The sequence below is a fragment of the Sus scrofa genome, chromosome 15, assembly GCF_054392235.1.
Source record: "Sus scrofa isolate SSC_HxYL_T2T_F1_AM1 chromosome 15, Sscrofa_HxYL_maternal_Yorkshire_Landrace_v2.0, whole genome shotgun sequence".
Taxonomy (NCBI): domain Eukaryota; kingdom Metazoa; phylum Chordata; class Mammalia; order Artiodactyla; family Suidae; genus Sus; species Sus scrofa.
Window position 1 is genome coordinate 94,133,678 of NC_139397.1, and position 23,652 is coordinate 94,157,329.

General features: G+C 42.8%; 1 long non-coding RNA gene across 17 annotated transcripts in view; it reads right to left on the minus strand.

Annotated features, from left to right (window-relative positions):
* The window catches only part of LOC146395980 (uncharacterized), a 350,884-nt gene that overhangs the window by 260,662 nt on the left and 66,570 nt on the right, over positions 1-23,652 (minus strand). For 9 of the 17 annotated variants that reach the window (XR_014829587.1, XR_014829592.1, XR_014829596.1 and 6 more), the window contains exon 2: positions 21,581-21,805. The exons of 5 other annotated variants lie outside the window; for them this stretch is intronic. This is a non-coding gene — a long non-coding RNA (uncharacterized LOC146395980). Of the gene's footprint in view, positions 1-3,703; positions 3,789-9,855; positions 11,752-21,580; positions 21,806-23,652 lie in introns of those variants that run through there. 3 more of the 17 variants (XR_014829586.1, XR_014829598.1, XR_014829591.1) reach the window with 2 other exon arrangements.

Sequence of the window (23,652 nt, forward strand, 5' to 3'; positions counted from 1 at the left end):
TTTTTTTTAAGAAATGAATATTTCAATTGCCTTCAAGTGTCTGATTCAGGAGTTCTCATCATGGATCAGGGAAAAATGAATCTGACTAGCATCCATGAAGATGCAGGTTTGATCTCTGCCCTCGCTCAGTGGGTTAAGGAACCAGTACTGCCATGAGCTGTGGTGTAGGTTGCAGATGCGGCTCAGATCCTGCATTGCTGTGGCTGTGGTTTAGGCCAGTGGCTATAGCTCCTAACCTGGGAACCTCTGTATGCTGCGGGTGCGGCCATAAAAAGGCCCCAAAAAAGTGTCTGATTCTTTTCTGATTTTTGTACCCTTCTCCCAAAATGGTTTTGGTGGTGATTATTATTTGCTTGTTTGAGGCCATTAGGCCTCAGAATTTCTGGAAACTTTTTAGCTCTTTTCAGGACACTTTAATAACATGTTTTTGAAAGGATATTAAAGGGTACACAATCTCAAATTTCAGAATGCATGTGTGGAATAGATGCATTCTGAAATACAATGAATATAAGAGTTTTCAGAGAGAAAAAATAGATTACATTATTAAAAGAGAAATCAGAATGAATAGAATGAATAGAAGAATAGAATGAATATAAGAGTTTTCAGAGAGAAAAAATAGATTACATTATAGAATCTATAGAATAGAATGAATATAAGAGTTTTCAGAGAAAAAAATAGATTACATTATTAAAAGAGAAATCAGAATGTTATAGAACTTCTAGATGCTAGAAGACATAGACAAATATCTTCAGAATTCTGAGGAAGTTATTTTCCATCTAGAATGGTATATCCAGCCCATAGTCAAGCAAATATGAGATCCAAATGGTATATCCAGCCCATATTCAAGCAAATATGAGATCTGAATAAATTTATTTTTAGATATGCAAGTAATCAAAAAATTTACTTCCCATGCACCCTTTCTTAGGAAGTTCCTAGAAGATATCTTTCAGCAAATTAAGAAAATCAACCAAAAATAGCCCAGGCTCCAAGAAAGGAAACCCAACATAGGAAAGTGGATGAGAGGTGTTCCCCACACCCAAAGAGTACCCAGTCCAAATGTGAGGGGGGATGGAGGACAGGAGTCGGCAGGAGGAAGAACAGAAAGGGTTGAGTGTTTGGAACTGGACAAATCACTGATAGACACTGGGTGACAGGTCTGTCAGCACATCTGGAAGAATAGCAGTGATATGAACTTAGAATGGAACAAGTGAAAAGGGGGGGGGTAATTATTTACTCCTGGGGGGGGAAGGTAGTTTGAGGGAAAATGCTTATATTACATTTATTGATTAGGCAGTGCACAATATTCACTTAGCCCTCACAATGTAAATAAACATTGACTATTAATTGAACAAAAATCATGATTTAAGTATACCTAACGGTGAGAAGGGAAGCAGGTGAATTAGAGACCCTAATTGTCATCTATCACAAAGGACATCAAGAGGAAAGGTCCAAAGCATTAGGTAACTGTGAGCACAGGATCTGGAAATCAGGGGGTAAATACCAGAAGAAACAGTTTAAAAAGTTGAAAGTGCTTGCCTCTGGAGAAAAAGATTAGAGGCGGGAAGAAGAAGGCAGAAGACCCCTGCTGTTTGTTATAAGCCTTTCTCCTTGATTAACTATGTGCCTGTATTGCCTCAAAAGAAGTGTAAGTTAACTTTGGAGTTTCTGCCGTGGCTCAGTGGTTAACGAACCCGACTGGTATCCATGAGGATGCAGGTTTGATCCCTGGCCTTGCTCAGTGAGTGGGTTGAGGATCCAGTGCTGCCATGAGCTGTAGTGTAGGTCACAGATGCAGCTCAGATACCACGTTGCTGTGGCTGTGGCGTAAGCCGGCAGCTGGAGCTCTGATTCGCCCCCTAGCCTGGAAACCTCCATAAGCCACGGGTACGGCCCTAAAAAGACAAAAGACAAAAAAAAAAGTGTAAGTTAACTTAAAGATATAATACAATGAGATACTGTTTATAAATGACTCCAGCACCTGGAACAGAGCGAGCACACACACTAACACTGATGTCGCAGCTGCTCCTGTACCGTCCCTGCCTCGCTGCAAGCCCATGTGCAAAATCTCCCGCTCCCCATGCAGGACCTAGTGTCCATACTATGGATGACCACAGTCCATCCAGGGGGCTGTGCCAGGCTTCCCCTCCACTTCCATCACACCTGCCTTCCTGCTACTACTTGCAGCAGGCTTTCCTGCCTGCCACTCCCTCAGCCTAGAAGGCTTGCCTCCCAGATGTTCTCACCTATTCGCCACCCAGTCCCTCTCAGAGGCACTCCCATCCTCACTAAAGAGCACTTCTGATGCTCTTAGTCTCTTCCCTTGCCCTACTTTATCTCATTCACCGCCCTTGTCAGTACTTAAAGTACCTGTTCACCTGCCCGTTCCCTCTCTCTCAACTGAATACCATCTCCCAGAGGGCAAGGACTGTCTTTACTGCACTGGAACCAGGCCTGTCTACTAAGTATTGAAAGGCATGGGAGGCTGACTGGGTGGGAGGATGGGTGAATAAATACATGACAGCTTGTTTGGAGGTTCCAGCAGGAGCTCCGCTGACTGGAGAGTGGTCCTCCTCTATCTATCAGATGCATGCGGTCGGGGAGTGGGGGGCACATGGAGCAGTGAGGGAGGAGGGGACCCCCCCAGGCAGCAGGATCTGCCTCACATCCACTACGAGGGAATGAATGCTTTTGTGCTACGAGAGAGTCCCAGCCTACGGCTTGGGCAGTCCTTGCGTCAAGATGACTTCCAGATGGTCCCACATTATTCCCAGAGGTTGTGTCTGCCATCCTTGTATCTGCTTTGCCCATCAGAGCCTGACAGGACCTTCCCTTGCCCTCCTACCTCACCATATTTCTTCCAAGCACAGGCCTCCATCTCTTAAGGAAAAACCTACTTGGAGCATCTTCAATCGATACGTTTCAAGATATACTCTGCATAGTCAAAAGTTTTTTAAGTTCTGATCATCAGGTTTCCCAGAGCACAGAACATGGACAGGTACCAGCGACACATAATGCAGATGCACTTGACAGAGAAAAAGCCCCAGGAAAGTGCACGGTTGCTGTCTCATTTGTACTCACAGGATTGTAACTTATGGAGGTAATGGAGTGGGGACACGGAGAGGCCAATGCCACTGAAAGATTTTTTTATCACTTACATTTCACGAGAGGAGGGGCACACCACACCTCCCAGGGCCACGTGGGGAAGGGCCACAGTTTGGTCAGGAGGCAGAAGCAGGCTCAAGGGGAAAGCCCAGACCAGGGCCTTTATTTTGGTTTCTGAAGGAAAGGCAGGGCAGGGGAAGGAGCTTCAGAGGACCTGCTAGTTTGAATACTACCAGTGGGCTCTGGCTATTGGCGGTGGTCTCTAGTTGTCTGGAACTTGGGCCTGGGTGACTCAGGGCAAGGGGAATACAGGCTTGATGTGTGAGAGTTAGATACAGCGGTAGATCAGAGCATGTACCCTAGATGGCTGGAGGAGTAAACTTTGGCTTTTAGTTTGGCCAAATAGATAAATACAGACTCTAAGAAAACACACTTGGAACAGCATCGCCCGTAACATTAACAGGTCTGTCCTTAGCCAAAGCCAGATCCTGCACTGAGGGGAGAGTGAGCGACTAACAGATTCTAGACTTATCTCTGTCTACTAAAGAAGTCTTTAAAAGAGGGTGAGTGAAGGGAGAGGGACAAACGTGAGCTGACCCACTGGGTGAGGGAGCAGAGGCCGGAATGCAGTGTGTCAGACGAAGTGTTGGCTTCATATTGTAAGGAACCGGCGGCTACAGAGGGATCTAGAAGGGAGGAAGGCCTTGTTAAGACCAGTATTTAGGGGCAGATGGTGTGAGGAATGTGCCATTGTGAAGGAGGCTCTTGGAAGAATTCAGGCATAAGCCATGGAAAAGGACAACCCCTAGAGCCATTTTATTTTTATTTTTACTGCTTTTTAGGGCCGCACCCGCAGCATATAGAGGTTCCCAGGCTAGGGGTCTAATTGGAGCTACAGCCGCTGGCCTACTCCAGAGCTACAGCAACGCCAGATCCCAGCCACGTCTGCGACCTACACCACGGCTCACAGCAACGCCGGATCCTTAACCCACTGAGCGAGGCCAGGGATGGAACCCGCAACCTCATGATTCCTAGTTGGATTCGTTTCCACTGCACCACAACGGGAACTCCTAGAGCCATTTTAAAGAGAAATCTAGCCCAGTATTCTAAGTGAAGGGGGCAGTAGCATGTGGTGGATAAGACATGGATCAGGGGTTTCTGGAGACCTAAGAGGCCCTGCCCCTCCACTTACAGCTGATGATCTTGAGCACATGGATGAGTTCTTTCCCCAGTGATGTGGCATGATAGTACCCGCCTACCAAGGAGTGCTGTGAGGATTAAAAGCCTAGAAACATGTCAGCATAGTGTCTGGTGCCTAGTAAGTGTTCAGTAATGGATAAAAATATTTTTGATGACTCAAATTTTACAAATTATTATTAAGAGAGAAGAGTCATGGATAATTTCCACATTTCTAACTGAGGGGTACCACAGACAGAATTGGGAGAAAAAGCCTCCTCCAGGAGGTGAGTCTCAGGAACCTGAGATTTAAGCTGAGTTCAGGCAGACAGCAAGAATTCAGGCGGAGGTCCCTATGTAATTAAAACCCCACAGTTCAGATCTAAGCACACAAGTAGAATTCAGAAATGAAATGTACTCTCAGGAAATAAAATAGTAGAGAAATTGCTAAATTTTAGTTCCAAAGGCTGCTTTTTGAAAGACACTGCTGAAAAGGAAACTCACTATCCTTTGGAAAGTGTATATTTTGTTCAGTGATTAAAAACAGAACAACAACAACAAAAATACTTGAAGGGCAAAAAAGCAGAGAAGGAAAATTTCCAAAGTTTGATTATTTGGTCCTGAAATTGACCATAGTTAGAATAGACAATTGAATAATTTCTATTTTTTCTGCATGTGTTTCTCCATCTCTGGCCTTCTATACTAAAAGTTTGCAATAGTCAATTCTCAATTAGCTTTGTTAATGCAGAGGAGCAGTGACACAGATAAAAACAAACTACAGATAACAGAAAAATGATTTACTGCCACTCACAGGTCCCCCTCAACCCCCAGCCTCCCATCTTCTCAAAGCCCTCCAATCAGCGCCTCCAGACCCCCAACGTGTGGTGTCAGAAGGAGACTGTGGGTCACACAGATAATCTACTCAAGGGTAATGGATTTGACTACAATTTAGCATTGATTAATTATAGTGTCCAATTTTAATTCAATGCTATTCACTAACTAATTAGATAAGGTTTTTCTATGCTCTATTTTTGGCTCAGAAAATTCTAAGCATAGGTACTTCAAAATTAGCAGTGCTGTTGAAATTTAATAATTATCTATCCCCAACCTCACAATGAGCACAGCACAAAGGGCAGGAGACCTAGGCTCCTCCCAGTCCTACCTGTGATGGGGACTTTGCAACACCAGGTATTCCGTTCACCTCGCTTCATTTATAAAGTGGGGCTGGATGACGTGGATGTCTGAGATTGCTTCCAGGGCTACCATTCTTGTCTAGGTCAGTGTTTGCCCTTTGACTTGTACTCATAAATTTATGGCAGTGGTTCTCAGCCAGGGGCAATTCTGCCCCCAAGGAAACATATGGCAATGGCTGGAAACATTTTTACTGTCAAGACTGGGAGGGAAAGAGTGATACTGGCATCCAGTGGGAAAGAAACCAGGGATGCTGCTAAACATTCTCCAATGCCCAGGACAGTACTCCACAACAAAGAATTGTCTGGTCCAGGAGTTCCCTTCATGGCTCAGCGGTTAACGAACCCGACTAGGATCCATGAGGATCCCTGGCCTCGCTCAGTGGGTTAAGGATCCATTGTTGCTGTGAGGTGTGGTGTAGGTTTCACACATGGCTAGGATCCCGTGTTGCTGTGGCTGTGGCGGAGGCTGGCAGCTGTAGCTCCAATTCGATCCCTAGCCTGGGAACTTCTGTGGGTGCAGCCCTAAAAAGCAAAAAAAGAAAGAGAATTATCTGGTCCAAAATGTTAATAGTGTTGAAGGTGAAAAACCCTAATACTTAGGAAGGTATTCTGACACAGGTCAGTGACCTAGGAATTGCCCTACTTTGGAAGAGGAACAGAAGTTTAAAGTATAGGATAAGAGAACACTAAATTGGAACTCACCACTGAAGCACCAAAGAGTCTATAAATGTGAAATTCCAAATGAGGTACATCACCTCGTGGAAATTTCAAACAGTGTTATTAAAAACTGAATAACGGAGTTCTTGTTGTGGCTCAGGGGTAACAAACCCGACTAGGATCCATGAGGTTGCAGGTTCAATCCCTGGCTTTGCTCAGTGGGTTAAGGATCTGGCGTTGCCCTGAGCTGTGGAACAGGTCGCAGACACGGCTCAGATCTGGCGTTGCTGTGGCTGTGGTGTAGGCCAGCGGCTGAAGCTCTGATTCAACCCCTAGCCTGGGAACTTCCATATACCATAAGTGTGCCCCTAAAAAAATAAAAAATTAAAAAATAAATAAGCAGCCCAAAAAATCTGCAAGAAGGCTATAAAAGGGCTGCAAAAGTGGATACTGGAGGAGCATTTGTAAAAGGAATTCTTTTGCAGATAGCTGCTGCCCTGTGTGACTCTTAATCCCGTCCTGTGGGTAAAGAGCTGGACGGAGCCATTTTGAATTCTACCTCCAGAGACTCTCCTGAGAGCAATGAGGTGCCAAAGTTACCATGGAGTGGGAAGTCCAGAAAATAAGGGACAAGAGAGTACGGCTAGGGGATAGTATGCACGGCCCACCTCTCTTAACGATTGCTGGAGGGACCCTACAGGGGAAGCTCTGAAGAGCATGAACACCCTTATGAGAAAAGGTTCATCTTTAAGCATCTGCCAGAGCCAAGCAGTGCAAAGGTAGCTCACAACCATACCATTCAAGGAAGAACCTTCTTGTAACTTTTTCCTTCTGACCTCCCGGTGCTCTCACCCCAGGGGAGCCTGAAGGTTAGAAACTAAAGAGGAAAAAAGCCACTCACACTTCTTACCCAAAGGCAGGTGAAGGACAGGCTATGGCTGGCATAAGAGAAGTCTTACCACATGCACCCGCATTTTCATTGCAGCACTATTCACAATAGCCAGGACATGGAAACAATCCAAATGTCCATCGACAGATGATTGGATTCGGAAGATGTGGTATATATACACAATGGAATACTACTCAGCCATAAAAAAGGATGACATAATGCCATTTGCAGCAACATGGATGGAACTAGAGAATCTCATCCTGAGTGAAATGAGCCAGAAGGACAAAGACAAATACCATATGATATCACTTATAACTGGAATCTAATATCCAGCACAAATGAACATCTCCTCAGAAAAGAAAATCATGGACTTGGAGAAGAGACTTGTGGCTGCCTGATGGGAGGGGGAGGGAGTGGGAGGGATCGGGAGCTTGGGCTTATCAGACACAACTTAGAATAGATTTACAAGGAGATCCTGCTGAATAGCATTGAGAACTATGTCTAGATACTCATGTTGCAACAGAAGAAAGGGTGGGGGAAAAATGTAATTGTAATGTATACATGTAAGGATAACCTGACCCCCTTGCTGTACAGCAGGAAAATAAAAATAAAAAATAAAAAAAAGAGAAGTCTTACTTTTTAATGTATATTGAAACACTGATTCACACATCCAACTAGAGTCCTGTTTCTAAATCAAGATGGTGTATTTTGGATTAAGTTGATAATAAGTAAGACTTTCTACTCTTAAAGTGACCAGAACATTCCTGGAAGATGTCAGAACTTTCACCCAAACATAAGGAAAAACTCCTCTACTAAATAAATTTGAAAAAGCAGTAGACATCAAAAACTTGTTTCAGGGAGCTCCCACTGTGGCTCAGCAGAAAAGAATCTAACTAGTATCCATGAGGATGCAGGTTCAATCACTGGCCTCCCTCAACGGGTTAAGGATCCAGCACTGCCATGAGCTCTGGTGTAGGTTGCAGGCATGGCTTGGATCCCGCATGGCTGTCGGGTGGGCCAGCAGCTGTAGCTCTGAATCAACCCCCACCTTGGGAACCTCCATATGCTGCAGGTGCAGCCCTAAAAAGACAAAAAAAAAAGAAAAAAGAATAAAAAACAACCATGTTTCATTCCATAACATCTTACTGGTCACACTTGTTTATATACTAGTTATAGAAACAAACTTCCATTTTCCTTCTTCCATAAATGTAATCAAGATTCCTTATGAACTCTGCCTACAGGGGGAAAAAAATCTTTTCAGATATTCTCTATTTCAATGACACTATATCAGAAATATCAAACTTGGTGAGTTGAAAAATTGTATTTTTTTGGTTCCTATGAGTTTTAAATCTATTTTACTGAACTTTGTACTCTGAGGGGGAAAAAAATCTTACCTGTCATTAGATACAAAGTTTTCCAAAGATTATATACTCACCTGTGAATTCTCCCAGTACCTGTAGCCTAACTTGGATGATCTCAATTTTTTAAAATTTGAGTTTAGTAACGTTGGCAGATATTTTGAAAGGACGCCTTTTAAAAGGCATTAAACATGTCAACTATTTTGTTAACTATAAGTTCCTGATTCACTTAAAAGCCATGGAACTCATAATCTCACATGTGCATGGGCCTGAAGTAATTTCTCCTGGGTGTCCTCAAAGGCACAATAGAGAGCTTTAAAAATTGGTAGAAATGTCATGCATAGGTGGAAAAATAATTTTGTATTTATTTAATTGTATGCCACAGCAAGTCTTCACCTAGAGGTTTTCTTTTTTTCTTTTTAGAGCTGCATCTGTGGCATATGGAAGTTCCCGGGCTAGGGGTCAAATCAGAGCTGGAGCTGACAGTCTACACCACAGCCACAGCAACACCAGATCCAAGCCACGTCTGCGACCTATACCACATCTTTTTTTTTTTTTTTTTTTTGTCTTTTGTCTTTTTTGTTGTTGTTGCTATTTCTTGGGCCGCTCCCTCGGCATATGGAGGTTCCCAGGCTAGGGGTTGAATCGGAGCTGTAGCCACCGGCCTACGCCAGAGCCACAGCAACGCGGGATCCAAGCCACGTCTGCAACCTACACCACAGCTCACGGCAACTCTGGAACCTTAACCTGCTGAGCCAGGCCAGGGATCAAACCTGCACCCTCATGGATATTAGTCTGGTTCTTAACCTGCCAAGCCATAACAGGAACTCCAAGATTTTTTTTTCTTTTTTTTCAAATTAAATATTATTGTTTCTTTTCTCCATACTTCCCCTTATATGATTATGACTGAAGAGAAAGGATATCACAGCCTTTAGAATATTTCCCAGGGCCTTGTGACCCTCTATTAAAAGTAAAGTCCAGGAGTTCCCACTGTGGCTCAGTATATTAAGAATCCAACTAGTATCCATGGGGATGCAGGTTCAATCCCTGGCCTCGCTCAGTGCGTTAAGGATCCAGTGTGGCCGTGAGCTGTGGCGTAGGCTATGGCTATGGCTACAATTCAGCCTCCTCCTCCCCACCCCCCGCCTCAAAATTTCCATGTGCTGTGGGTATGGCCCTAAAAAGAAAAAAGTGAGGTCCCCTTTGCTGAAGTGAGCAGCTTCAGCAGGACAGGAGCGATCATTAGATATAGAATATCATGCTCTGCCCCAGATCTAGTGAGTCTGAACTTGAATTTTACAATATTTCTAGGTGACTCTCACAGACATTAAAATTTGAGAACTGATCTAGGCAACTATTGAAGAGGCCTGCAGTGATAGCAGATAACAATTAACCCAAGACAATTAAGTGGAAATAACCCAGTTAGGATGAATTTCATTAGATTCAAAAAATAAATCCACGGTAGAAACAAAGCAAATCCTTGCCAGTGAAAATTCATTTTAATCCAAATCTGCCAGAGACTTTTCACAAAATGTCATGTGTAACCATAAGCAATTGATACAGTGGAAATATAGCTTGGATTTGGGGTGTAACTCCCAAAATTGTGCTGGTCAACTACTGTGTAGGACTCAAAATATTCCTAGTAATCCTAGCTGAGTAATAACTGTGAACATTTTTTGTGTCCTTTTTAATTTTTAAATTTTTTGGCTTGCTTATGAACTCCTAAATTCATGGGGAAGATAGGGAGGACAGAAAGAAAAATACCGTCCCAAGGAATGTTTTTCTTTTTATGTCAATTTGGGTGATACCTGCCCCAGTGGTTCTCACTCTTTGGTACATATTCTAAAATCAGCTGGAGAACTTTTAAAAATCCCCATGCCCAAACTGCACCCCACACCAATTAAGTAAGAATCTCTGAGGTTGGGACCCAGGCATCAGCAGTTTCAAAAAGTCTCCAGGTGACTATAACGTGCAGCCAATGGGAGCCAAAGACCTATGCAAGTCTAACAGAGCCAACCAACAATAAACTCATATAAAAAATAACCACCTCAGGGCAACAGAAATCATGCCCAAGGTTTAAGAGAAAATCAATTAAGGAGCTACTAGCCCCTAATCTGAGGTCTCTATTTGTTTATCAAGGTTCACAGTCATTTGTCCCCATGCTAGTCTTAAGAAAAATACAGTAATATTAAAATAAAATGTTCCTGAATACCTAGAGATACCCAAGGAGACCACAACACTTCCATATTGCATTAAAGAGCCTTTTTCCAAGGTCAATGTGAGCTTTACTATATAGATTGTGTTTATATATAAGATACGAGCACTTTTTAAACTGTCTGAAAATACTGGTAATCTGAAAACTATGACTTGTTTAAAATCATACACTCTGTGATGTCTTTTCAATAGTCCCTGTGATCTTCTAATATGGGGAAGTGGTTTTTACCAAGCTAACCACCAGCCTTGAAATACCTAATGATGCCCTGAGACTGGAGGGAATCATTCCAAATTGCTTTAAATTGAACTTCCCATGGTAAGAACAAAGGGTGACACTTAACTCAAGGCCAACAGCCATGAACCTTGGGGGGTCCAATTTTCGACTCAGGATTCCAGTCTTGGGAACTTCAGGATTTTAAAGTACAGTATCTTAATCTGGCATGCAGAGTGAACTTGCCCGTTTACCCAGAGGAAGAGCCTGTGTGGTGGTTTTGCGATTTTCCTGAGATTTCCCGTCTTTGCTGGAAGCTGGAGACCTCTAGGCTGGGGAAGGAGCTAACTGGGAAAATGGCCAAGCCACTGCCCCCTATATCATCATTTACCCAGACGCACCCTAAATTTCTAAATGTTCTCCTTAAAGATAAGCTACCTCATTCTCAAAATGCATGTCAGCACTCTATGCCAGACCTATTACAGCAAATCATGAATGATAGAGCAAATCGATTTCCCTCTGGGAAGAATCACACTTTATTAGGATATTTTCTGGCACAAGAAATAGAAATCCACTTGAACTAGCTTAAGCAAAGGAAGTGTGTATTATAAGAATTCTGGGGTATCTTGAGGAATTCAAGAGTTGTTAAACAGCCAAGCTTCAGAAAGGGCAAGAAGTAGGAATTAGAACATTTTAGGGAACTCTGAAAGTCCTGTCTCTAAGCATCAGTTTCCTTCTTCTGTTTTCCAGCCTTCATGGTGGAAAATGGCCATGACCAGCACCTCCCTTGTTGATGTGCTCTCCTCCATTTAGGGCAGCATCCAGAATTGACCTATGTGCTCTTGCCCCTAATTCCACTTTTCTGTCAACTGATTTCATTTGGATAAAGAGCCCAACTCAATCACGTATGGTCAAGAGGAGGGGTCATTTGTTCAAATATGGCTGCTCCCACTGAAACAACATTTTGAAGAGGCATGAAGATAGAACAGGGGTGACACATTTAGAAAATAATAATATAGGATGTCCATCAAATTTGAGATCACATAAATAACAAAAAAATTAGTATCAGTATGTCCTATGCATATGAATGACACTAGTATATTGTGAGATATTAATACATATTCCATAGAAAAAGTTGCCATGATTAAAAAGGCTTGGAAAATATTGGGTAACATCTGCGAATTTATTAAATATTAGAATTAGTGCCGGCTTGAGCCAGGCACGAAATCCAGCAGAGAATTTCTTAGAGTTTTTGGTTTGTCTGTTTGTTTGTCTTTTTGCCTTTTCTAGGACCGCTTCCTGCGGCACACGGAGGTTCCCAGGCTAGGGGTCGAATCGGAGCTGTAGCCACCGGTCTACGCCAGAGCCACAGCAACACAGGATCCGAGCCGCATCTGCAACCTACACCACAGCTCACAGCAATGCTGGATCCTTAACCCACTGAGCAAGGCCAGGAATCGAGCCCGCAACCTCATGGTTCCTAGTCGGATTCCTTAACCACTGCGCCACGACGGGAACTCCTCTTAGAGTTTTTAATACACTAATGGGCACTGTAACCCTCTAAGAGAGGAAATGGAATGGACAGTACTTCCCAAACTTATCTGACTTCAGAAAAGTCACCAAACACTCTATGCTGCTCGGAACCTAGTCTGAGAAATGCTGACTTGGGGCAAGTGTATCCAGAAAGATGAATTATTCCAATTAGCAAGCACTTATGGACGTCTTGAATGTTAAGTCACACAAGAGCTCCCGACAGTTCTGAAGGTAGCCCAGCAGAAATCTGCATTATCAGTAAAACACATGCTACGGTCTTCAGCCTGTATCCATGAGTCCTAGTCCTGATCATTCCTTCTTTTATTTTCCATCATCACAATGACTTAAACTTACCCCCAACTTTACAGAAGTTGTTTATTTTATTGATGTCATTTCAGCCTCTTTCCATAAGACTTCTAAGACTAACATCTCCATCCCCTACCAAAATCACTACCTATTTGCACATTACGTTATGATCCAGAAAGTTCTGATTGTAGCCAGTGAAACTGCCTATAAGAAGCAGCAACAAATCACACCAGCAACAGATAAGTAGCCAAAACCTGTTTTTCCACATCATAAAACTCACCTTCTTGAAACTGCGGTATCTCTTTAGCACCTTTTGACCTGTCTTTTCTCTTGGCATTTTGACCTTCTCTGCTGCCGACTGTCATTCAGGGTTTTTATCAGTCCCTTCCATCCACTAACATACCCTTCCACGACAGTTCCTCCTGGGGGTTCTGACATGCCTCCAGAGACAGAAATTACAAATGTAATCCTGTTTGAAATACCTCTACCACATGTACCTGCTCAAACTTGGATGTACCAGTTTTCAAAACACGTGTCATGAAGTTCCCACCGTGGCTCAGTGGAAACAAATCTGACTAGTATCCATGAGGATGCAGGTTCGACCCCTGGCCTCACTCAGTGGGTTAAGAATACAACATTGCCATGAGCTGTGGTGTAGGCTGGCAGCTGGAGCTCTGATTAGACCCCTGGCTAGGAACCTCCATATGCTGCAAGGGAGGCCCTAAAACAAACAAACGAACAAAACAAAACACAAAAGTGTGTCATGAGGCAAGTACAAAAAAAAATCACAGCTTGAAATTTATCCCAGGTTATAAGATGTACAAGGACTCAATATGATAGACTTAACTAGGGTTAATTGAAAATTTAAATGCTGACTGGCTATCTGATTAATATTTGATGATATTTTTGAAAGTCATGTTTTTAAGTGTGTTAGTGGGTTGATAAAATAAAATTTAAAAAAATACAGACTAGAGGGAATGGATGAAAGTGTAGATGGGGCAGGATTGGCTAGGAGCTAATGATTATTCTAGTTGGGTGATAGGTACTTGGGTGGGGGGGTTCATTATACAATTCTGTTTATTTTTGTATGTTTTCAAAATGATCCATAATAAAATATTTTAAATAAACAAGTAGCGTTAGTTGATCAGGAGAACTTGGGGGTAAAAAGTGGGAGTTATGGGACCAGTCCTGCTGCAGATCCTGGAATGGAAACGGCAAGAAAGCTTGAGGGAGTATCATCTTGTCCATTGTTCCAGGCTTCATCCCGTAGAGCATTCACAGTGCTGAGGAACTGGTGGTGACCTCACCCCAAATGACAGAGGCGTTTCTGCTCTGGGGAGATCCTCTTTGCTCTGACTCCTTACCAGCAGGGCACAGATGTTCACTCCCTGTGTCAGGGAATTTGTACCAGGTCTTGGTTTTCACTTGTGTAGTCGCTCAAGGAGTAGACATCAAGTACTGAGCCTTTTTCACTGGTTGTCTGTGGAAACCTTTGTTTCCCTCCATGGGCTTGGCAAGACGCTGGTTGTTGCTCTGAGGCTGAGCTTGTGCAGTTCTCACGTGAGCCCTCTGGTCTGCTGTTCTCTTTGCTCATCTTCTTTCTCTCATGCTGAGATGACAAGAGGTGCTCTTCAAACCCTGGCAGGAAGACTGCCTTTCTGAGAAGAGCACGAGCTTGGGGCAGAGCCATGCCTCAGAAATCAAAGACATGACAGTTCCTGTGGGACAGTGTTCAAGAGCCCACTGCAGCAGCAACTGGGATTGCTGAGGCCCGACATCACGTGCTCTACAAAAACACAAGCTTTGAGGGGAATTCAGGTTCACGAGCAGACCTAGTTCATCATCTGCTTATAGGATAGGTGTTTGGGAGATGCAGTTATGCTTTCATGGAGTGACTTCCTGGATTGGTCCAGGCTGTTGATTTCAAACCACAGAAACCAATTCTGGCAGATAGAAGCAAGGTAAGGATTTGCTGATGAGCGGGAGCTCAGATTCTCCAGGGAACTAGAGAACCACATCGACAAAACAGGTTGGAACAGGGGAAGTGAAATTGTCAGGGCCACAGCTAAAGCCCATTGCCCCGTCCCTAAACACTAAGAATCACCACCACTGTCGCAGGCCTGGCCCTCAATGCTGCCATGTTCCTGCTCTGTCACAACACTAACTCCAGAGCCAGGTCCAAGCCAGGAGCATCCAGCTGGCTGGGCTGGGGATCTGCCCATGTCCTGCCTCCAGCAAAGAAGCACCTGGCCTTTTCTATCTTCCCACTGGCTTCCATGGGGTGGGGGGGTCACCACAGTGAGGTGTCCATTTCACACGTGTTCCCTTATGATTCCGAATGGCTGAACCCATATGCCCTTCAGATGGGGAAGATTTGAACCCCAAACCAATGCAGAAAGAAGTCACCCTGGGGGCTCTGTCAAAGAAGAGCTGCTGAAGGTGGGGAAAAGGTCTCCCTCTGAGGAAGAAATTAGGGGGCAAAAATGAGAGAGCTACTGAAGCATTAAACTTTGAAGACTCAAAGAAGCTGCCTCCTTGCAGCTCTGCCTTGTCTCTGCCTCATCTCTGGACTTGCAATCTTTGCAGTCAGTATTTACTATACACGCATCTTTAATTTAACAAAAAGACTCATTGAAAACAAAATGATGGGAGTTCCCATCGTGGCTCAGTGGTTAAGGAATCCAACTAGGAACCATGAGGTTGCAGGTTCAATCCCTGGCCTCGGTCAGTGGGTTAAGAATGTGGCGTTACTGTGAGCTGTGGTGTAGGTTGCAGATGCGGCTTGGATCTGGCATTGCTGTGGCTGTGGCGTAGGCCGGCAGCTCCAGCTGTTTCGACCCTTAGCCTGGGAACCTCCATATGCCACTGGTGCGGCCATAGAAAATATACAAAAAGACAAAACAAACAAACAAGCAAAAGAAAATGATGAATGAAGAAAGCAAAGGGACTGTGGTGGCCACCTGCCATTTTTATCCCTTTACCAATGTGAAGAAGGAATAAAAGATATTTGCTGACCCTGAAAAACTGCCCGAGAGAACCTAAACCCACTGGAATCTGCCTTCCTGGATTTGGGATGAAGATCCCCAACACAGCCAGAGAGCAGTGGCAGCAGAGGCTCTGGACAGCACACATCCGTACTCTCCTCTGCCAACCACTGCCAGCCCAGCAGACCCCACCGTCGCACACAGCCTGAGCACAGTTACTGGAATGAGTCTGTGCTCCCTCTGCCAGGGTGTCAAGACTTAAATCAAGCCTGAACTCTTCCTCTGAAATATCACAGTTCTGTAATACAAACAGTTGACAGATGGAATAATCCATGATTATATCTTAGACTACTTCAGAATTAAACCTACAGGTTTGGGAGAGTGAAGCAAATCTGAATTGCCTGCTTCCGAATACCATCTTCATGCATATCCATGATCAATGCCTTCCGTGCCTGCATTTATAACTCTAGTTGACCCCCTGCCCGACAGGTGTAATTTGCCATGCAGTATATCGCCTCGGTGCTGCTCAAGGCTGGGATGGGGTGATCGCACTTCCCTTAATTGAGGGCACCTGTTTTCCCTTTGCCAATGAGGAGAGCAACTGGAAATCCTGCTGAATCCACAGTTCCTCTCACGGCCTGAGCTAAAAGTTATAGCCATTTGCTTTTTCAAACTATGCTTTCCAGGGTCAAGCCAGGTGCCTGATAATATAAAACATTGTCCAAAAGGGCCCAGGCCTGCGGGGCTGGTAAACAAAACACCTGATCATACCTAAAACTCAGGAAGCAATCAAAGATTAGTAGGGGCAGGTCAAAAGGACTCAGGTATACCTTGAACAGGCTCCCACTGACCAAAGTGGACACAACTTAAGTGTGAAAAGAATAATAACAGTAAGATTGAAATTTACAATCCATAAATTATAATGATAGTAAAAAAAAAAAAAAAAAAATTACCATGGCTGGAGTGCCTGCTGTGGCACAATAGGATCATCAGTGTCTCCTGCAGCACCAGGATGCAGGTTTGATCCCTGGCCCAACACAGTGGGTTAAAGGAGCCAGCGCTGCCGCAGCTACAGCGTGAGCATGACTGAGGCTTGGATCTGAACTCCATATGCCACAGGGTAGCCAAAAAAGAGGAAAAAAAAATCATCATAACTTAGACACATTTGGAGGAGGCTAGGGAACCAACTCATTATTTTGAAAACTAATAAACAAAGGGAAAGAATTAAGCATTTATGCCATTTTTCCCATATAAATGATAATCAAACAGTAGGTGAGGGAAATTTTCTCCTTATGGAAGTATTCCAGCTGAAAATAAAGGATACTTAGTAGAATAAGAAAATTATCGCTTTGCAGCTTCTAATAGATAAATGAATCAAAGCAATGATTATCAGTGGGTGCTCACGTCACAGTACAAGAGACAGTCATACACCCTGAGCCTCTTCATGGAAGAAACCACCCTTATCAACGAAATTGTCTTTCCAGGGGAAAAAAAAAAAAAAAAAAAACCCAGAAAGATCCATCCTGGTAGCATCTGAGTGGAACAATGTTCTGGAAATCGGAACACAAGGCGAAGCAGACAGTTCTTTCAAAATGTGTTCTTTCAAAATGTGTTCTTTCCAAAAATGTTGGACTTCAGTCCAAACAAGCCTTTTGATCTAATTTCCAGTTCATAGGAAATATAGAGATATAGGAACAAGTTAAATAACATCATGAGGAAACAAAGAGCCAAGTCTAGATTTCTACAGGACAAGTCCGAGGCATAAAGAGTTGAAGATGGGGATAGAAAGAGGTAAGTGTTCCTTATTAAAATAAATGTGAGACAGAATAACCAAAATACACAATGATAAAACCTCCCTTTGTGGAGTTTCCATTGTGGCTCAGCGGGTTAAGAACCCAACTAGGATGAGGTTTCAGGTTTGATCCCTGGCATCGTTCAGTGGGATAAGGATCTGGCATTGCTGAGAGCTGTGGCATAGGTGGCAGATGCAGCTTGGATCCTGTGTTGCTGTGGCTCTGGCATAGGCCAGCAGCTGTAGCTCCGATTCAATCCCTAGCCTGGGAACCTCCACATGCAGCAACTGTGGCCCTTAAAAAAAAGGCAAAAACAAAAAAAACCCCTACCTTTGCATATGGGGCCCCTGGGAAGCCGATTCTGAGACAAGAATTTAGCACACAACATACTTACTAAGGAGAACCTCTGGATCACCTGTGATACAGAGGGTAAAGAAGCAGCAGTGGACAGAGGGAGAAGCTGAGTTGTAATGCAGATGCAATGAAAGCCGCCGCTGGTACTAGAGGGGCCCTTCCGAATCGTCCCCAAATGGCCAGGCAATTTATCTCCCTTCATTCATCAGTCACTGGAGGTAGGCAACCCCGAGAAGAGCTTCGCTGGGCACGAAGCAGCTCTCTACAGCTGAGACAGCCCTTGAGGGGTGAGCATCTGAAGGCTGTCTGCCCACAGTGCAAGTCCTTCCCTGAGAGGGGATCTGCACAGTGTATTTCTATGTCCGTCCCAGCTGCCCCAGTACTGCCAGGATCCACAACTTCATATATGTTCTGAAAGTAGCTCCTCTGAGATTCCAATGGACCCCTCTTCTGTAGAAAACTCCGCTGCTCTAGCCACAACTGACATGCATCTTCACTCTCCTCCACTCACCATTTTAGATTCCACTCACTCTCAGCTGCATCTCCACTGATCTCGGTAGCCTACCTGAGTGGTAAGTGGTGTGACCAGGACTCTCATACCTGATAGGTCTGAGTTGTCACTCTTGCCCATTCACCATCAGAATCAGAAAAGGAGTACCAAGAGCCACCCACGCAGGCCACCAGGGTGGCCAATACATTCATCACCTTCTATTAGCCACCTCACCTGCATGTCAGGATCCCCTGGCTACCCACTCTGACCTTACCATTGACTGCAACTGCAATAACGGCATCCATATAAAGTCAAGGTTTTAGAGGTTATCAGCCTCCATGTCTTCAGCCTAGTAGTCAAGCGACCATTCTTTCCTAACTAGAGCCCTGACTCTGACTTAGCAATTCTACCTTGAGCAGGAGATCTCACCTCTGGAGCTCAGTGACTCAAAGGATTATGTCTTGGGCCTGGTCCACAGCTCTCTCAGCTCTCCAGCCCTGGGAGTTGACAGCTCTCCTTCCACTCCTGCACCAGTCAGCAACCAGATGTGGGCTGCCCCAGGAAGAGGCACAACCTTAGTGAGGTGGCTCTCTACACCTGAGGCAATCCTAAGGGGATGACAGCTAAGGCTACCTGCCAGCAGCACTCCCAGCAGCCAGGGCAACAAGTCCCTTGAAAGAATCTGGGAGTACGTCTCATTGTCTTCCACTGTCCTCTGCCTTTAAGCCTGTTTGATTGCTCTCAGTTGGAAGTATGCTGCAAAGAAATACATCTAGATTTCGTTGTTGATATTTTAAATATTTGTTACTTCAGGCACACAAGCTCATCTTACAAATATATACCTAGGAAGTCTCATCACAAATATGTCATCTTTTTCAGGGCTTCCCACTGTGGCTCAATGGCAACAAACCTGACTAGAATCCATGAGGATGTGGGTTCAATCCCCGGTCTCACTCAGTGGGTTAAAGACTGGTATTTCCATGAGCTGTGGTATAGGTCACAGACATGGCTCAGATCCCACTTTGCTGTGGCTGTGGCAAAGGCCTACAGCTGCAACTCTGATTCGACCCCTAGGCTGGGAACTTCCATATGTTACAAGTGCAGCCCTAAAAGAAAAATTTTAAAAGTCACTTTTTTCAGCAATTTACTTTTCCTAACTATTTTAAAATAAAAAAAACTTAAGGGAATTGGAATAATACATAATAATATAATAGTACATATTATATTATTATGCACATATTAATTTATTATATACTGTAGTAATTATTAATATGCACATATTGTTTATTATGATTGCCATATGCCGGGTATACTGAATGCTCAGCTAATGTGTGAGAACAGATTTATTCACTGGATGTTTTTATGAGCCCTTCTGGAATCTCTTCTTATTTCAGAATCCCAGTACTCTACTATTTAAAATTATCCTGCAGCTAAATGTAAAAGAATGAAATTAAAACATTCTCTAACACCATATACAAAAATAAACTCAAAATGGATTAAAGCTGTAAATGTCAGACTAGATACTATAAAATTCCAGAGGAAAACATAGGCAGAACACTCTTTGACATAAATCGTAGCAATATCTTTTTGGATCCGTCTCCTAGAGTAACAGAAATTTAAAAAAGATAATAAACAAATGGGATCTAATCAAATTTAAAAAGCTTTTGCACAGCAATGGAAACCATAAACAAAATGGAGAACAGCAGACTTGTGGTTGCCAAGGGGGAGGGGGAGAGGGAGGGAGTGGGAATTTGGGGTTAATAGATGCAAACTATTGCCTTTGGAATGGATAAGCAATGAGATCTGCTGTATAGCACTGGGAACTATGTCTAGTCACTTGTGATGGAGCATGATAATGGGAGAAAAAGGAATGTATACATGTATGTGTGACTGGGTCACCCTGCTGTACAGCTGAAAATTACAGAACTCTGTAAACCAGCTATAATGGAAAAAATAAAAATCACTATAAAAAAATGGAAAGACAACCTATGAACTGTGAGAAAATGTGTGCAAGTGATGCTATCAAAAAGGGATTAATTTCCAAAATATATAAACAGCTCATACAGCTTAATACCAAAAAAACAAGCAGCCCAATCAGAAAATAGGCAGAAGACCTAAATAGACCTTTTTCCAAAGAAGACATACAGATGGCCATCAGGCAAATGAAAAGATGCTCAATACTGCTAATTACTAGAGACATGCCAATCAAAACTAAAATGAGGTATCACCTCATAACCAGCCAGAATGACCATCATTAAAAAGTCTACAAATAATAAATGCTGGAGAAGGCGTGGAGAAAAGGGAACCCTCCTACACTGTTGGTGGGAATATAAATTGGTGCAGCCACTATGGAAAACAGTATGGAAAATACAACTCCCATACGATCCAGCAATCCCACTCCTGGGCATATACCCAGAGAAAAACGTACTTCAAAAAGACAGTGCACTCCAATGTTCATTACAGCACTATTTGCAATAGGCAAGACATGGAAAAAACCTTTATGTCCATCGACAGATGAATGAATAAAGAAGACGTAGTGTGCAAAAACACACACACACACACACACACACACACACACACACACACACGGGAATATCAGCCATAAAAAAGAACGAAATAATGTCATTTGCAGCAACATGGATGGACCCAGCAATTATCATAATATTAAGCGAAGTAAGCCAGAGAAGGACAAATATCATATGATATCACTTATATGTGGAATCTTTAAAAAAAAAAAGATACAAATGAACTTATTTACAAAACAGAAATAGACTCACAGATGCAGAAAACAAACTTATAGTTACCAAAGGGGATAGACGGTGTAGGGGGAGGAAGTGGGGGTAGGGAGGGGGAGATAAATTAGGAGTTTGGGATTAACAGATACACCACTACTATATATAAAGCAGATAACCTACTGTATAGCACAGGGAACTACACTCAGTATCTTATAATAACTATAACGAAAAAGAATATATGTATATGTATGTAAAATTGAATTACTTTGCTGTACACCTGAAACTAACACAACATTGTAAATTATACTTCAATTTTTTAAAATGGTTGAAAAATAAACTGTCCTGAAAGGGCTGCTTCAGAGGACACAACAACATCATCCTAACTTGACAGCTTCAGAGCACCAACACTGTCCTTCTACTATGAAGTAATCACTGAATTCAAAAGATGTGCAAAGCTTGCTCTCTGATGGATGGGGACTTTCAAGACACTGGCAGTGAATGACAAATTTGAGCACAATCTGTCAGAAGCCTAACCCCATGGGCTGACAGCAAAGTGTTTCCCTTGAGAAGGTAACCTCCACTCACCTGGAAAAATGCAGCTTCCTCTGACTGCAGAAGGAAGAAGGCAGCTGGCAGGGGTAGCCATTCTTGACATATCAGCAGCTTAGGTATAGCCCACAAAGGGGAGGAGGTTAAAGTCAGGTGGGTGTCCACTTCTGATTCAATCATCTCTAGCCCAGAAGAAGGCATAACTCCGTAGAGCATCAACATGGCTGAATTAGGTCTTGGTCGGCTTCAAAGTGAGCAGCACTGTTTTCAGAGAAGATGAGTGTCTGCTTACTGTAGGCAGTCATTGTGAGCAAATGGTTAAGTGTAAGTCACCATCTTGATGCTTCTTGGCTTCAGGACCATATCCTTCCCCCAACCCACTGTTCTGCTTAGTTGACCATCTCTTGCTGATCACATTACTTGTCTGTGTGATTCCTCACCCTCTTACTGACATAGATAAGGATGTCAACCATCTTGTATCCAGACTTAAACGTGTCACAACATTCTATCACATCTTCCCAGAGCACTTGATTGTTTTTTTTTTTAGGCTAGTCATATACTTTATTATCCAAATCAGAACTTTCTAGGAAAGAAAGGGATTGCAGTGAATTATGTGGGACAACAGGTATAAATCAGAACTGTCCTGGAAACACCAGATCTATGGCCACACTGGATATGAAGCACAATAATGAACACCTTTGAACCCAACTTAAAAATGAGAGCATGACTAATACTGTGGGCTTTTTCCTCATCCATTTCCCTGCTTTCCCTACAGAAATAGCTATTACCTTGAATTTTTTTTTAATTACTCAATGAATTTTATTACATTTATAGTTGTACAATGATCATCACAACCCAATTTTATAGCATTTCTGTCCCAAACCTCCTGCCCACCCCCCCACCCCCCAACCTGTCTCCTTTGGAACCATAAGTTTTTCAAAGTCTGTGAGTCACTATCTGTTCTGTAAAGAAGTTCATTGTGTCCTTTTTTTATATTCCACATGTGATAGCATATGGTGTTGGTGTCTCACTGTCTGACTAACTTCACTTAGCATGATAATTTCTAGGTCCATCCATGTTGCTACAAATGCTGTTCTTTCTTTCCTCTTAATGGCTGAGTAATATTCCACTGTGTATATGTACCACATCTTCTTTATCTACTCTTCTGTTGATGGACATTTAGGTTGTTTCCATGTTTTGGCTATGGTATATTGTGCTGCAATGAACACTGGAGTACATGTATCTTTTCGAGTCATGGGCCATTACCTTGAATTTTGTTGAATGATTTCCTTAGTAAAACTTGTATCACAGATGTATGAAAACCTAAACAATATAGTTTATTTTTTGCTTGGTTTTGAGCCCTCTAAGTGTTGGATTATGTTGTATGAAGTCTTCTGCAATAAGCAGAGCACTTGGTTCTTTCTTGCTACCTCTTACCTAAGGGAAAATGCTGGCCCCAGTGTTTCCCATCTTTTCTACACTTTTGCTACCTGTTCTTCTTCTTAATGACCTCATAAATGGCTGCCAATTTCCTTTTGTCTAAAATGAAGGGATTGGATTAAAATTATTTCTAAGGTTCATTTTAGCACTAAAGTTCTGTGATGCTATAATTTTTAATCATTGGTTTGCCCTGACACTCTCACCATCTGAAGCTGTTACTTTCTTAGTTCATGGACTCCTTGATAGCTGGGTTTATAGCATACTTCTATAATTCAAGCGCAATATTTATAACAAGAAGTCATTTTGCAGATACAATGTAAAATGTATAAATACGTGATTAGAAGATTGGAGGGAATGGGGAATAATCCGATGAATTTAATGTATCATACGGTATTTTACAATATTGCTACACAATATAATGTATATTTTATGAGTTCTTGACAGCATTTTTTAAATCTTCTGACACTGCTTTTCAGGTTGTTTAAGATGTTCATTAACTCTCTACTACTTCAGAATAATCTTTATTAAGTGAAACATCTGCCCTCAAATCAGACTATTTTTATCCAAATGATGTGTTTCTGCAGCATGTTAATAGGTGCTCCATACAAAAGGATTTTATAATCAAATAAATGTTGGGAAGGGCTGTGTTAAATACAGTTAAACAGGGT